This window comes from Agelaius phoeniceus, chromosome 2 (genome assembly GCF_051311805.1).
Source record: "Agelaius phoeniceus isolate bAgePho1 chromosome 2, bAgePho1.hap1, whole genome shotgun sequence".
Classification (NCBI taxonomy): Eukaryota; Metazoa; Chordata; class Aves; order Passeriformes; family Icteridae; genus Agelaius; species Agelaius phoeniceus.
In genome coordinates this window covers 78998393-79015093 of record NC_135266.1, presented here as the reverse complement: position 1 = coordinate 79015093, position 16701 = coordinate 78998393, and positions in this window count along the sequence as shown.

Genomic DNA, 16701 nt, shown 5'->3' with positions numbered 1-16701 from the left:
ACTCTCAGTGCTGATGTGTATTCAAGTTTCTAGTAACTGCCCCATGTAGGGGTTACTAATGGTGCCAGGCCTGCCTGGAGTAGGTAGGTCATCTTGCAGCCCTCTGAATTGTTGTTCTGAAAGATTTGACTCTCAAAAAATCATAGCTCGTCTCCAGAGGGGAAAATTTCTTCTCCTTTTTTCTTTTTTTTTCTGCCTCAGCAACAGTGCCTGTTTTTCATGTTTTTAAAAGCTAATTATAATTGATACATGTGGAGGGCTGCGATTGCAAGGTCAATTACTCAGAAGTTAAAAAAATGTCAGAATTAAGGTTGCCTATACAGCCTTAATTAGTCTGTCTTAGATGTAAGAATTACCATCTATAATTACATTAGCACATGCAATTTTTTTCTTAGCATTCTCTCCTCATTCAATTCACAGACTGCCAATCAAGTTTTATAATGAAAGAGACTGTCAACTGTAGGATACTCATGCATTTTTTTTCCAGTAAATGAAGATAAACAGATAATAAAGCAGGAGCTATGTGTAAGAAGATTTAATAATTGTGACTGCTGGATACTTCTCAAAGAAACTGGATTTCATCACAGTGTTCCACTGTGATTCTGGACAAGTCACACTCATGCAGTGTGGGCTTTTCATCTCTTCTGTGTCTGGTTGCTCTAATCTGGAGCTGGAGAATAGCAAAACACAATGTGATCATGCAGAAGCTGTTCTCATAATGCATAAATATAGAGAGTCAAATCAGGGTTACATTTGAAACCTTAATTCTGGTATTTATTAGTTTTGGAATACTCATCTGAAAATATTTTCATTAAGCGCTTCTTCAGTGCTTTGCTTGTGTGTTTCTTAAAAGTTAAATGTGACTGGGCTATTCAGACCATGGTGCTGTAGTATATGGTAGTGATAATTCATGCTATTAATGTATAAAATATTGTAAAATCCAAACCATGTCTTTTGACTACCCTGGCTGGGAGCAGCTGTCTTATTCAGATACAACTAGTTCCCGGATGCACGTTAAGATAAACATCGATGCTTTAATGTAAGAATAGAGACTTCCAGGACGATAATCGTTGGCTTCCCTGAGTTGTTGGGACCACCCGAAAGGGATTATCATCCTGCCGATTGCATCTGTCTCGAGATAACCAACGGCACCATCCTGACACATGTGAATACACGGCTTCTCCAGAGTCGATGGACAGCATCAAGACACCTGGACGGGGCCTTTGTCCACCTCTGCACACGGAAAGCAGCAGCGATGCATGTGAAGAGACACAAAGAAAATTTGGTCATCTTTGCCTCGGGCAGAATAAACTGCATAAGAACTCACTGCGTGAAGCTGTGAGCGTGAACTGGGCAGACTCTGGCACTCGGAGGTCAGATCCGTGTTCACCCGGCGCCGATCCTGGGCCTGACGCTGACCCTTTGGCTGTGGTGGTTTCGAAGACTGAACTTTGGTCTCACAGACAAATTAATAAATCTTTGCTAAATTTTCTTATAAGTTTGGCTCACGATTTGATCATTTATAACAGTGCCAATCTTGATTTTTGTCATCCTGACAAAAGAGCCTAGACTTGAAACATTTTGAAACATTACTATGCCTTTAACATTCTGACTGGGTTTAAGTGAGAGTTGTGAGCAGAGGTGGTTAATTCTTACATGTCCTTACCCTTCTTTCTTTTCTTTGGCTAATTCCTGTATTTCCTTATCCTTCTTCCTCTCTGTAAAAATGCAAATTTATTGCCATAATAACAATAAAATTAATGTAAATTGTCTAAATTATCTCAGCTAGTTTTAACTACATAGCCATGAAAGTCACAAACTTTTAGAAAATGCAGACCTGATAAATCAAACCTGACATGATTTATGTACAGTTGCTTTTGCTGTGTGATGAAGAACCTTGGCTAATATATTCCAGACTCATTTCTCTTCATAATCAAATACCAATGCTTTTGTCTCAACAAAGTAAATAGTTTGAGGGGAGGGGCAGGGTGTGTCCTGCATCATGTCCCTCACCACTGGGGCATTCCTATGGAAAAGTATTGCTGAAGATGCGTTGAGATGCTTCACATAGTATCAATTCCTAAGGTTCTCTCTTGCTCTGTCTTCTGGTTCCCTAATGTGCAACTCTAACAAGGCATGAAACTTGTGATAGTTGCATGACAAGGACGTTTCTATAACACCAATGGCTGGTGAATGCTCACCTTGAGTGGCCAGAGCTGTCAGGAGAAAATCTGTGTGAATATCACCAGGCTGGGGGATTCTTGTACAGCTCTAGATCTGGGTGCCTGAACAAGGGAGCATGCAGCACCCATCTGCTTTGTCTTTCAGCTCAGCTCTCTTTTGGTAAGAATTGCTGTGAATTTCTGGCAACAGAGACAGGAACAGTACCTATAAAAGATTCAGAATCTGGGGTTAGAATAAAAAGATATTAGCAGTCATATCAAAATCCTTTCTCATTACAAAAAAATTTATGTTGTTTTTTATCAACTGATCTCAGAATACTTTACAAAAGATTTTTCACCGTATTTTCTTTAGTGTTTTGTCCAGTTTAGATTTAATGCTAGTGCTCAAAAATATGCTACAATTTCAGTATGCTTGGAAAGCCCCAACACAGAGAAAATCAAGGAGTATCTGCTTGTCATATAAAACTTAATGATGAAACCATCAGAAGATAAGGATCAAGGCACACTGCATGTAGTTTCTCTTTGATAATCTCTCTTGCCATGTTAGTATCCCTGGAAAACTAGCTTAAGCAAAAAAAAATAAATTATAGAAAATAAAAATCTTTGCAAAAATTTTTCAAAATTAAACACCCTTTCTGTGAACAAAAATCAGCATCTAATTTCTGAAATTAATTTAAAAAAATGAACAGTTAATTTTTTTAAATTACAAAATGGTAACCATTAATATTATTAGTATATATTCTGTGCCAAACAAAGTCATGCGGTCAAAATCATCTGGCACCATTTCAGACAAGTTTAATTATCAACATATCTCATTCTCTTGTCATTATGATGCACAGTGGTATTTTGACTGGAGTTCCATTCAGCAGCCAGGTTGGCTTTTACAGCTGTGGATATGGGAGTAAATTTTGTGTGCAAGGATTTTGCTCATAGTGTGATAAACTTGTTACCAAAAAATCTTTTTTTAATTACTATGATTTATTTTTTCATATTAACCAAAATGTAAAATGTTGACTGACTGCTTGGGTCAAAGGCGAAAAGCGAGTGTAGATTAGGAATATTCCAATTAATTATTTTTAAACAAGGGTAAATTGGAAGAAAGAATCAGTTTTGAAAGAAATTGAACTGGGTTTTTTTTACATATCAAAAATGTTGATAAGTTCTTTGCAACAATTTTGAAGTTTCATTGAGTTCAATTTCACCGTTAAAAGCTATTTTTGCATAATTTTTACATAAACTTACTAAATCATTACAAATGAAATTAAATGTATTTTCAAGATAAAATGTTTCTGCTTTTCTCATACAGTACCATTATCATTATATTATTATAAATAAAATTTAGATAAAATTTTCATTTTTGTCTAAAAAAAAAGCAGGCTGCTAATGAGACAAAACAAGATTTTACACACAGGTTTATTAGCATGAATTTTGCCCTAGGCAAAATTCAGACATGATCTATTTGATTGGCAAAATTAAATTAGATTTAGAACTCATAAATTATGCCTTCCAAATCTCTTACTTTTTTTTTTTTTTAATGCCATGCCACAACAGTGCCACAGCAAGCAGCCATGGTATCTAGAGATGGGCTGTATCAGTCATATTTCATATTTCAGCTTAAACCATCTTAAAGTATCAGAATTCAGGAAGTATAAAACTTTTGAAAATGTTAAAGCATGTTGTGATATCAATATAGCACAGTCAATTAAAATAACTACATTATCAGATCAAATGTAAATGCTTATTCTTGCATCAGAGTTCCCAGCTAAAATTTTGTTTTAATGCTGACAGATGTCTTTTCCTTTTAAGAGACATTCCAACCCTTCTGTTTCTTTAAAAGACATCAAACCAAGACAGGAGAAGCAAAAGTGCAGAAAAGAGTTTGTACCTACCTGGTTTCTTCTCAGTTTATCCTGTATAGAAGGTTCTTCCTGTTTCTTGATTGGAAACAGGGGTTTGAAACTTACATCTCCGTGCAGTTGTTTTGCTCATTATTCTTAAAAAACTCCTTCTCTCCTTTCTTTTATTGCCTTCTGTTTTTATATATGTCCATACGGTTTAAAAGACAAAAGAAAACCCTTATATCTTGGTGGATATTGCACCAGTTGAGAGGATTATTTCCAGTTCATGTTTCAATTAGTGTGTAGGCAATTATATAGTTATGTACAGACTAATAAAGACTGTAAGTTTATTATGTACCTGAACTAACTACTCAGTGTCTATTCTGATTGCTTGGAAGCTTTTAGAAACCTAAATATGTGTTTTTTGATATAAAGGTAGATATGCTGATTTATCTATCATCTATCATGGAAGCAGCGGTGTTAAAAAAAAATCTATTTCAATTTCAGTGTTAGTGAGTAGATCTTTCAGAGATGCTGCTAGTAAAGAAAGAATTTTAATTGTCCTTTAAAATTAGTTTGATGAGGACCAAATAATCTCACTAGGCTTTTGTCTTAACAGTCAGTCTAAGATTATTTAAGGCAATCAGAGATTTAATTCATCAGAAGTAGGGATCTGAATTAACATTCTTTTATCACTAAAATTAAAGTGTCTGTTTTCCAGTAGGGTTTCAGCTTGTTATCTTCTTTCCTTTTCACATGGCCAAGTAGAAGCAGGTGGTCTGGCATCAATAAAACCGCCCTGGGGAAAATTCTGACGAATCACTCCTTTAAATATGCCTCATTTTGTCTGCTTTACATACTCATTCTCAAAGATATCCTTTTACACATTGAGATCAATACATTAGAGTGTCTAATTCTTATTACCTACACAAATCACTCTATTCATTAGCATCACGCTTACATTAGCAATTATTAGCATATTAGCATAATTACATCATTATTATAATTTAAACATGCAGATAATTTATTGCCCAAAACCAATTCTATTAAGCAACTCAGATGTTGAAACTTGTTACAAATAGCATGCCTCTGTTCTCCTTTCTAGCCAGCAAAGTTACTTTCCATTACAACCTACATGCTGAGCATCAGGACAACTTTCTCTAGTGCCATACCCCTTTTTCAGTTTTCTCATATCAAACAGGGTGAAATTTTGTTCTACTAGGCAAACTTCTATTGTGCTAGAAGACTTCTGACCTGTTTCCTTCTGGAGCAGATGCATTCATCATACCAAAACCTTATGAGGAATATGGTGTTGCCACCTCAGCTATGGAGGCTCGCTCAAAGAAGAAAAGGTCATATTAGGAAGAGGTATAATCAACCTGAACAAAAGAGAGAAAAAATTGTGACTAGCAAAAGAGACTCCCACTCTGTAGGAAAATGAGATCTTCAAATTCAGGATTATCATAGTCCCTGGAAAGAATAGTAAGCCAATTTCTCTTTGATTTCAGTGCCAAAAGCTTTCTCCGAAAGAGAAAGCATCCATCAGGAATAATTAAAATGGATTCAAAATGGATTCAAAAATGGATTCATGCTTGTCCAATGTGAATGGCTAAAATGAAATTACTAGCTACATGTCCAGGTAAAAGTGGTGCAAAATACATTTCCTGAGGGATGTGTATATAATTGAATTTACTAAAGCTTTGAACATCTCCTCCATCCCCTCATTTGGAAGTTGAGGAAGTGGTAAGTAGATGGAAGATTTTTCTGTTCAGCTGTATTCAAAGGGGAAAGGACATACATTTCTAATCTGGCTTTCACCCTCTGATGAAAGTTTCAATTAACAACTCCAGGGACAGAAACTTGACAGAAACCTTAAGAAGTTCATCAAGCAGCAGTGCCAAGATCGGCACCTGGAGTGTAATAATTCTGTGGTGTAGGATAGACTACTGGCAGGGAACAGCCATCATTAAAGGCTTCTGGGGATCATATAGATCTCTGCCAGTTTGGGCCAGGATAGGGTCAATTTTATTCACAGTAACAAGTATGGGGTTATATTTTGGAATTGTGCTGGAAACAGACTTGATAACACAGGGATGATTTAGTCACTGCTGAGCAGAGCTTACACAGAACCTTTTCTGTTCTCACCCCACCCCACCAGAGAGGAGAGTGGGGATGCACAAAGAGCTGGGACAGCTGACCCCAGCTGATCATAGGAATATTCTGTAGCATACAGCATCATTATTAGAATATAAAGCTGGGGGAAGAAGAAAAAAGCACAGGACCTCTCAAATGATCATGTCTCTCATCCCAAGTCACTGTCACATGAGATGAGACTGTCCTGGATATGGCTGTACACCTGCCTGCTGATAGCAAGTGGTGCATTAACTGCTTGTTTTGATTTGCTTGTGTGCACAGCTTTTGCTTAACCTATTAAACTGTCTTTATCTCAGCCCATGAGCTTTCTCACTTTCACCTTGCTAATTGTGTTTCCTGTCCCAGTGGTGGCGGAGAGTGAGTGAGTGAGTGAGTGTGTGGTGCTTAGCTGGGGTTAAACCACAACAAAATCCAGCTCTACAGTGAAATTCCATTGCAAATATCAATATAGTTCTAATATATTTGGCTATATTAGAAGAAACACACTACTATATGGAGAGAATTTATGATTTACCAGGTGCTGACACTGCTCAGGCCAAAACTGAACTACTGCAGCCAGTATTAGCCCTCTTTTTCAACACAAATGTGGAAAACTTGTTGGTTCACAGAGAGTAGAAATGACAGAAACTTTGCACAAGGGAGAAATAAAAAGAGGCTCAAGAAACTGAGGTTCATTAATCTGGTATAGAGGTGATGAAGAGATGACCTAAGAGATGTCTGAAATAAATCTATTTAACTGACACTTGAACAACAGTTATAAAAAAGATAAAATCAAATTATTTTTCTTAGTAGCAGACAATGGACAAAGGTCACAAAATCTGACTTGGTGATTTATGTTGGGCATTCTGAAAAGCAAAATCAGTGGAGGAGCAGGGCAACACTGAGCCAGATTATTCAGAGAACTGATAGTATACTAAATGTTTACAATCCCTGTAACAGAAATTTTTACAAGACAGAGATAAAATTATTGTTTTACTGATCATCACACTGTCACACATGTGTTTTACTCCTACTAGTAAAGAGATTGATGACCATTAGATAGTGAGATGACATTCTAAACTCCTAGGTAAATTTCTACAATTAAACTTTGCTGTGGAGAATTGAAAAGAACATTTTTACTTTCAACAGGGAAATACAAAATTATATCCAAAAATTTACTGGTTTAGAAAGCAAACATTCCTTCATTGCAAGATACTTAACTATATATAATTTGGTTTGGTGCACTCAACTTTTTTTTTTTTTGTAAAATGCCAGATTATTGAAATGAGAAAGGAAAAATGTTCACAGCTTAAAGTTGAACAAAGAAAATAAAATTTGAAAACCCCAAACATTTAGACAAAGAATTTTTTTCATGCATTTTTGATTTGCATTCAGTTGTTTGATTGTCTGTTTTCAGCAGTAAGTGTAGAATTTTTTTTGTCACTGATAATTGAAATGTAAACATAGGCTAGTCCTTTTATTTCTCAATTATGCTTTCAATTAGTTGTATAGGAACTCTTATTTTGTATTAAAAAAGTCACAGAAAAATGAGAAACACATGCTCTGAATTAATGACAGACCAGTCCTCAGATGTTTCCAATTCAAATGTTTGTCAAGGTCATAAATCAGGTACATAAGATTGTGGCTTAATGAAGCAGGTTGCCACTGTCCTTTATTTTTTACCTCATCTATGCAAAGCAAATACTGTCCACTACATCTGTACTAGATTGGAAATATTAGCAGCACACTCTAAGGTATCTGAGAAAAGTTCTCTTATGTTTTTTAGGCTCCATTTAGTTGTTCATCTATAATGGAAAAGATAATTTGGCTTCACAGTCTTTAGGATACATGCTTCCAACTAGAATATCCCACTGGGATCAAGAAATAATAAAGCAGCTTTCAATTAGGATATTTTGCATGAAATGTTTTGCATAGTTAACTGATATAAATAAGCCTTTATGCCTTTATTGCATAAAGTATGGAAATCAGAGTATTAATTCAACAAATGCATTAAAAATAGTATTTTGAAGGACACACTAGGAAAAGCCAAATAAGCATATAAAAACCTCAAAGAAATATGTCTTCCTTTTTCTTCCTTAAAAAAAAGAAAAAACATGAAATTGTTCTATTTTCCACCTCCAGTATAGCTTGTAGCTGGATATCCCAAAACCAGCTCATTAAGGCAATTGATCTAATGAAACTGTGATGCTGTCCTCTATGTCAAAGATTAAACCATAGGACAGAATAATTGAAAATAGATACTACAGCAATGGTGTTTCTGAAGTTGAGGTGATGAGAAGACAATTAAAAAGGAAAATAAAGCCCAAGAAAAGCAAGCAATGCAAATTTCTCCCCACTGACTACTGCCCAGCCAGTCTCCCAGCAGGGTCTCCCTGCCACCTCCCATATCATTTTATTGCTAACCACGTTGACCTCTGGTATGCAATACCCCTGTAGCCCCTACAGCTGTCCTGGCTGTATCTCATCCCCACTCCTTGTGCTCCCCCAGCCTCCTCAATGGTGGCATTGGGTGAGGAGCAGAAAAGACCTTGATGCTGTGCAAGCCCTGCTCAGCAGCCACTAAAACATCCCTGAATTAGCAACACTGCTGCCAGCAGAGATCCAAAATTTAGCCCCACATTAGTGACTGTGAAGAAAATGAACTCTATCCCAGACAGAACCAGCATGTGGATATTGTCAGGTTCATATTCTGCATCCATTATTTCTTTTCCAGTAAAAGGAACCCTGGGTAATAGCAGTATGCAGGAAACAATATTCTACAATGGGCTCAAGTTTGGATATCTAGGGACCAGGAACTGCAGGTATTGTTCATCATATACTTGCAGAGCAAGTAGCAAGTTACTGAAAATCTCTTTTTCAATGGTCAAGAACTCTCTTTTATTATCTTCAAACTGTCTCTGTATGTGTAAATTGTCTATTCATAGTCACATTTCCATTTGTATTTGAGATTACTTGCTGTCTTTTCATGAGATAAGTACATGTATTCAATAAAAACTCCCTTTCATATGCAGCATGACCAGTAAAAGAAATTTGCTTTGTTGTACAAATTCCATTCTCACTTTCACATTTACATTGATGTGGAAACATTTCAGCTAAATCAGTGTTTCAATTTCTACATTATAATACTGTGACATATTGTTATTTAGTTTTTTATATCCTTGCAAATCAAATCTTCAGAATATCCTAAAGGCATAAGAAAGGGCATTTCAGATTGGGCCTGTGTCTCAGTGTTTTTGTCTCCAAGATTTGTGTGTTTAATAGCAGATGCAGAAAATATGTACACCCACACATACATATATATGTGTACATATATACACATATGCTTCCAGAATATTTTTATTCTGGTGTTTCTGTTCCCTCAAAACTTTCACTGGGAATGGTTTGCATATGTACATAGCATCACAGAGCCATTAAGATTGGAAAAGACCTTTAAGGTCATGGAGTTCAACACTGCCAAATCCACTACTAAGCCATATTCTGTAGAGCCTGTCTTTTAATACCTCCCGGGATGGGCACTCCACATCTTCACTTTTGGGCTATTCACTATAAGAAAAACACTGAGGGTCTGGAGCATCTTGAAAAAAAAGCATCGAAGATGGTGAAGGGTCTGGAGCACAAGTCTTAAGAGGAACAGCTGAGGGAGCTGGGGTGTTTCGTCTGGAGAAAAGGAGGGTCTGGGCACACTTCCTCTCTCTTGTCAGCCAACTCCAGGTATAAAACTATATTTACTATGTAATGTTTTAGTTCCATGTTTAACTGTATTCCAGCAGATAATATGTACACACCTAGAAATTCTCAAGTGCAATTTGTTAGAAGTGTACAGCAGAAGGATGATTAGATATCAAAAAAAAAAAAGAATTGGAGAATAGAAGGTGGTCCACCTAATCCTACAAGACATTTCTATTATACAGAAGACCATTTGCTGTTTTAAGAGGGTTGGTCTGCAGACAGAAAACTCTTTTCTTGTGAAAAGGTCACTGCATTTGATATATTTGAGTGGTGACATGAAGAAGCTCAGAGTATAATGCAGCTCCCACATCAAATTTCTTGTCTCTGTAGGACAGAGATAAAACTTTGTGTCTTTGATTGGTAGAAATGTAAAATCAGACAAAGCATACACTGGATTGCCAGAAAATCTAAGAAATATAATTTTCTTTTTATATAGTTATCTAAAATGTATATAATGTAAATATTATAGTTGAATTCTAGACATACATAACCATTTGGGAACATGCTATGAGAGAAAATTACCTTATTTAATAGAGAGATCATGTATCTATATTTAGTTTTTCTGTATCTCATCTATATATTAGATGTTTGGAAATGTAAAAAAATCTATAATTCTAGACAGCTGTTATGAGTTATAACTCACAAAAATTTTATAACATCTGTGGATCTGTTTCATTTATTTAGAATTATGAATCCATAACTTAGATTGTGAGCTACTTTTTTTTTTTTTTTTAATTCCTGTGTAGGTTAGGAACAACTACACTGAAGTAAAATGTTTTAATTCACACCTGGTTTAACTTATTGCAGTGAATCTCCACCTATTTAACAAAGATACATGTATGGTAGATTTGAATCCCTGTTACACAGGCATGCTGGCAAGCGTCCAAGAAAGATAATCATTATCTGTAACGAAGCTATTATCATGGACTATAGTGCTAATGCTGTGACATTTCACAGTGTCTGATTTGTTAGGCTGAGATATTTTCTCTCAGGACCCATATTTCCTGGCCAGTTGAGGAAGATCTTTGGAGGATATTACTTGTTTATGTGCCTTAGTTTTTAAGAAGCAACTGCCAAAGCCCAAATGAATAGTGATGGTGCAGTTGGAACTTCTCTGTTGTAGGATGTGAAGGTTTAAAGATGAGTTTATGGAATGTCAAGTAATATTATCCACTACATGGGGATATGACCTGATGGGCAGAAATCACATCTTCAAAGTGCCTTCCTGACATACTAGAGACTGAGAGCCACTGCCCTACTCTATGTAGTGATACAAAAATAGCTTCCACTCTGGTTACAAAAAGAATACAGCTTGAAAGGTCAGGAAATTTGTAATAATTCTTGAATATATCTTAAGCATGAAGTGCAATGCTTTTCAGTTCCTTTTGTTTGTTCTATTATACTAAATAACTATTTTGCTGGGTTAGTAGGAGGGGCATTATTTCAATAATGACTCGAGGCTGCTTTTGCAAAGACAGCATCAACATCAAACTTCTAATTAAAGCCTCTGAGCTCAAAATTAAGGCATCTGATTTCAGACAACTTTCAGGTGGTGTTTGGGGGCGAAAACTGAGGGAGTGGGGTAAGGCATTGCTGTCACCCAGCTTCTGTCCTACATTCATCTGATGGCTTTATTTTAGCTGTACATTCTTCACCTGCACATTCAAAAATGTAGTTCTATTCACACAAATGCCTAACCTTGGAGGCACTTCAAGCATGTGAAGGACTGCTGTCAACAGTGACATTTTCCAGGAAAGTGAAATTTGGCATCTGAACAGGCCTGGCTTCTTCTTCAGTTGTCCCCCTAGGGTCCATGATGTGGCTGCGAATCTGTCAGTGTTATTCATTCCACACTTCTTGTAGCAAGCCTTGCTCACACCATACGTGACACTTGTACCACTGTTGTTCCCTGCTTAGAGACTTTATCCCAGGAATAAGAGAACCAGCTCCATTCCTTCCTTTCTTTGAAGGAATTACAGGTAATCTCCATTCTGATATGACTTTTGTCACTTTTCTTTGAAGTTTCCCTGCTTAGAACAAAATAGAACTGTCACACATCTGCTTTTTAAACAGTTTGAACTAAAAGGATTTGGGTCAGCATGCTGCATTATATCAGGGTTGTTTTTTTTAATTAGTTTTTAATTCTGCATGGTAAATGCCACTAAAAAATCTGCAAAGGCCTGAAGACCCACACCCTCTCTCTCTGCCTTCACCACCCACTGCCCCTCTGAGATCAACAGCACTGAGTCATACCAGAAGCTCACCTTCAGTGGTGTTCAGCAGCAGATGTTCAGGGAATTAATATTAAGAGTGGGATATGCACGGAGTGGTAATTTCCTTGCTTCTGTTCTTGCAGCTTCTGGCTCTTTCTGGTTCATAGACCTCCTGAACTAAAGTCAGAGGCTGTAATCAGACCCCCATGTTTAGCAGTACTTGGTGGAGTTTTCCTCCATTACCTTGCCTAATCAACTTTTGAAGCCACTTATACTCTTGGCAACCAAAACATGCTGTAGCCACAGGTTCAACAATCCATTTAAGTATTGAATGACAAAGGTATTTCCTTTGCATATTTGAGAAAATTTCCTTTACAAATTCATTTGATGTTCTCTCATTTCCATGTCATCAAAACCAAAATACAATTACCCATTCCATATTACTTATGTTTTTACAGATCTCTGTTATATCTCGGTCATCTCTTGTCTGACTTGAAGCGTCTCAATCAGTTTAATATTTTTGTAGACACGTTTTACATGTCTTTCAGCCTATCAGCGACACTATGTTTCTTTTCATATGAGATAACCGGAGCACCATGAGGTTTTCAAAATGTGAGTGCACCAGTGGTTTGCATAAATTTATAGAATTATAAAGTTTTCCTTTCTTTTTCAATTCTGCTCATTGTTCTGTTCTTGACATTGTCTTTTGCACCACAGTTTAGTGTTAGACCTTCAGAAAATTATTAATAATAATTTTAGTTTCTGTGATTTTTATTTTTAATCTGGAAAGTTTATATGGACTTCAGTGCATACAAAATTTAATGTCTAATTAAATGAATACATTTCAATGGGACATATGAAATAAAATAATATAAAATGTTCACATGAGCTAAACTGAATTTGATGCATGGTATCTGTTTCATTTGTTTCCAACTCAGGTGAAATCATGCCACTCCTCAAAAGATACTTTTTTGCAAGACTCTGGAGCAGAAGCTAAGATAAATATACCCACCTGGAACCTAAGAGAAATGTGTTGATGGCTGGAAGTAAACATTCTAGAGAATCTGGAGCCAACTCACTTGTGTTATAGAACTTTCAATGGAACCTTTACAGGCCGCAGCATCAGGGAGATTCATCTTCGGAGATTTTCTCTGGGGAAAAAGAAAAATCCCTGACAACATCACCTGTAGCACTCTGTGCCATGGCACCCAGAGGGGACACTGGCTTATTTCTGATTTGTGGTGCAAGAATACTGCTCTCTAAAATGCTAACACTGTTTCCTGCATTCTTGATATACCTTTGGAGGACACATTTCTGGCCTAGTCATAACATCTGCAAATGTCATAAACCAGAGCAGGAATTCTACTGAGGACATTAACAACTTCATAGAGGCTTTGTGGAAAGATTTATGCCACTGTGTATTTTTCTTGCCTTTAAATTTATCCTACTACTGTCTTTGTCTCTCCCTCCCACGTTTCACATGCAATATTGGAAATATGCCAGTTCTGTGAGGGTTTTTTGTCCTATTTCTGACTGACACATATACTCAGTTTGAAGAGCAAACAGCACAAAAGGTAATTTTGGGATCGATATAAATAAAACTGACACTTTTCTGATGGCAAGTGCTTTGTTATTGCTCTGGGTAGAAGCAGTAGTGGACAGGCTTGGAACATGGTGTGGCATTTGATGAATCACATCTGTGTCAATGTTTTCTTTGTCTTATTGCATTGCTAAGATTAAGATATAGATGTTCTATGTAATATGTTGGTCTTTGTTTATGGATGCAAAAGCATGACATAGTAAATCCACTTATAGTTCACTTCTGACTTTTAGGCCACATGGTCTCTTCCACTAATTCATCAACTTCAGACTTATTCTACTATTACAAAACAATGAAAAGTCACCATCCTCAAGGAGAAGGCAGCAGTCTAATACCTCATTTTCTTCTCAGATGTAGAATTCTCTGCTTTATAAAGCACACCAGGTTTATGGTGGAAAAGGCAGAGCAGAATATTAATCAATTTGTCTGGTATAAAAATGTCATGCTTTTTAAGTAATGTAAAATTGCTGAGAAGACCTAGTTTTAGGCAGACAACACTTAATATTATGGAGAGGTTTTTTTGTGTTTTAAAGACGAAGGTAGATTGAGGGCATTCTGCTTATCCTTGATGCTGACAGTCCAAGATCCAAATTTAGTCTGAAACTCAAATCTGTGTGGCTGCCAAGCCGAAGCCAATGAACCCCATCTCTCAGTGGGACTGTGCTCTGTGTCATACTGCATGTGGATATAGGTTCCTGATTTTCTGCTAACAGGGTGGATAGCAAGCCCATAACCATATCCATGTGAAACATTCTCCATGCTTTCTAAATGGATCAAGTACCAAAGAAAAACATAGAATAGTAGAGAGAGCAAGTAAAATAAAGGCTTAGTTAGTGGAAATGAGAACTACATTATGATAAAGGAAAAAGGTGTTGCTACAAAACGTGGATTTTCAAGATCTCAAGAAGGGGAAAACTACTTTTTGCAGTTGTACTTCTGCTAGTGATATAGAAAATCTGCATTTCCAATAATCAGCTGGGGACTGAGGGAGATGCTAGAGTCAAAAGCAGAAACACTGTAATATTCTTACCAAGAAATGTTAAATGTGTCTGCTTTTAGTTCACTTATTGCCACCTAACTTCAAGGCAATTCACAGAGTGTTGGTCACTTTAATGTTGCAGAGCTGCTATGGAACTTTTCCTCCAAAAAAAGGCATACTAGAAACACCAGGTTCCCCTAGGAGGCTGCTAAGATCATTCAGACCCCAGACAGCAAGAAGGAATTAGCAGTTTTATGAGGATTCTCTTGAGCAGGCTATAACAGTTTCATTGACATTTATAGCCAATTATTATTAGATATAAAGGGTATCTAAAAATTCTTCTTCTACTCCTTAGTAGTATTTCTTGTTCACATCTCTACCCAGAGATTCTTCCTATGTTGTGCTCAAGTTAAAAAAAAAAAAAAAGCCAAGATGATCAAGATGATGAGGCAGCTTTGCTGGACAACTGTAAAAACACCTCTATACATTGAATTCTTTCTCTGTGCCTAGTAGACCTTGACAGGACCTAACATTTCCTAGGCATCGTCTCCTCAGAGAGCAAACAATTTCTGGCATAAGTAGAATCCTAATTTTCCTATACACTACTTGTATGAAAGCTGTATGAAAAACCATGAAGTTGAGGGAATCAAACAGGACTAAGACATACAATGATGGATGTGTGGTGCTGTCCAAAAACAGCTAGAGAAAAAGACAACAACTCAAGCAGAAGCATAAATTCTGCACAGGCAGGAAAAAGTTCACTGGCTAATGGTTTAATTTGGTAAAATTTAAGTAGAAGTTGAAAGCAGAATAAGCAGTTACACAAACACATGCATATTTATTCACAGCTATATTATGTACCTGCAGAGTTCAACAGGCTAATAAATAGCACAATGAGTACATTCATTGTGAATCACTGATGGAATTTACTTGTTGTTTTGGTCATGTGAATTACTAGCAGATACATCAGGGCTTCCATGAATTTTTTTTTTTTTGATATTCAAAATAATTCACTGAATGTCTAGAACAAATAGTATTTTAGTGTACAGATTTTCATATTTATGAATATTCATGTATCATTTACCGTTTTCTATCTTATTTGCAAATTCAAATTTCATCTGCTTTTTTCATATGTCAATATATCCCTACACGCTGTCTAATATTGGCAATACTTACAGCTGGATTTTTGGGGCAAATATTGAAATTATTATTATATTCTTTGCATTATTATTCTGAAAGAACATACTTAAAATTCTCTGGATACTGTTGTCAGAATATATATTTGAATAATTTTCTCTTTTCCCGGTTCATTTACAGAAAATAAGTAGAAGAGCTCCAAGTAAAACTGGATGAAAACTTTCCCACCATATCTCTCTTCAGCAGTCTTATTTAAAGGCTATCAGCACATACAGTGCATTATGGATGGATTGTTTTAGGACTTTTATAGTGTATTTTATTTATTTAATTTTATTACATTAACATGTAGTTAAGAAACCAGAATGAATAATCAAACTTCAATATAAACTACATTACTTCCCCTTGAAAACATTTTTTTGAGCTTTTTCCATGTACAATTTCATACTTTAAATTAGTACTTTTGTCTATTCACCCTACTCAATTCATCCAGTCCTTAAGAACTGTGGGATCCATTCTTAATTTTTTGTCTCTTAAAATTGCTGGTAGTTACCCTTAATTTGACATTGATCACTGTGCTGTGACCTTAGACTTAACTGATATGGGCAGAATAAAGAGAATAGACAGAAACTCTTATATCTAAGTTTTTACCACACTCAGATCAGGGAAGAAGAGTTCTCAATGGCACATATATTATTATAGGTGGGGAAAAGTGGATACAATTATTCTGCTAATAATCTACATGTTGTTGATGCTTTATCAGAGGATAAAATTACACAAAGTAACTCTTGGGAAGGCATGTCTCAGGCACTGTTGTCTAACAAACCTTGGGGAATGTCATGGGGTTTCATGTTTGACTTTTCTATATCAA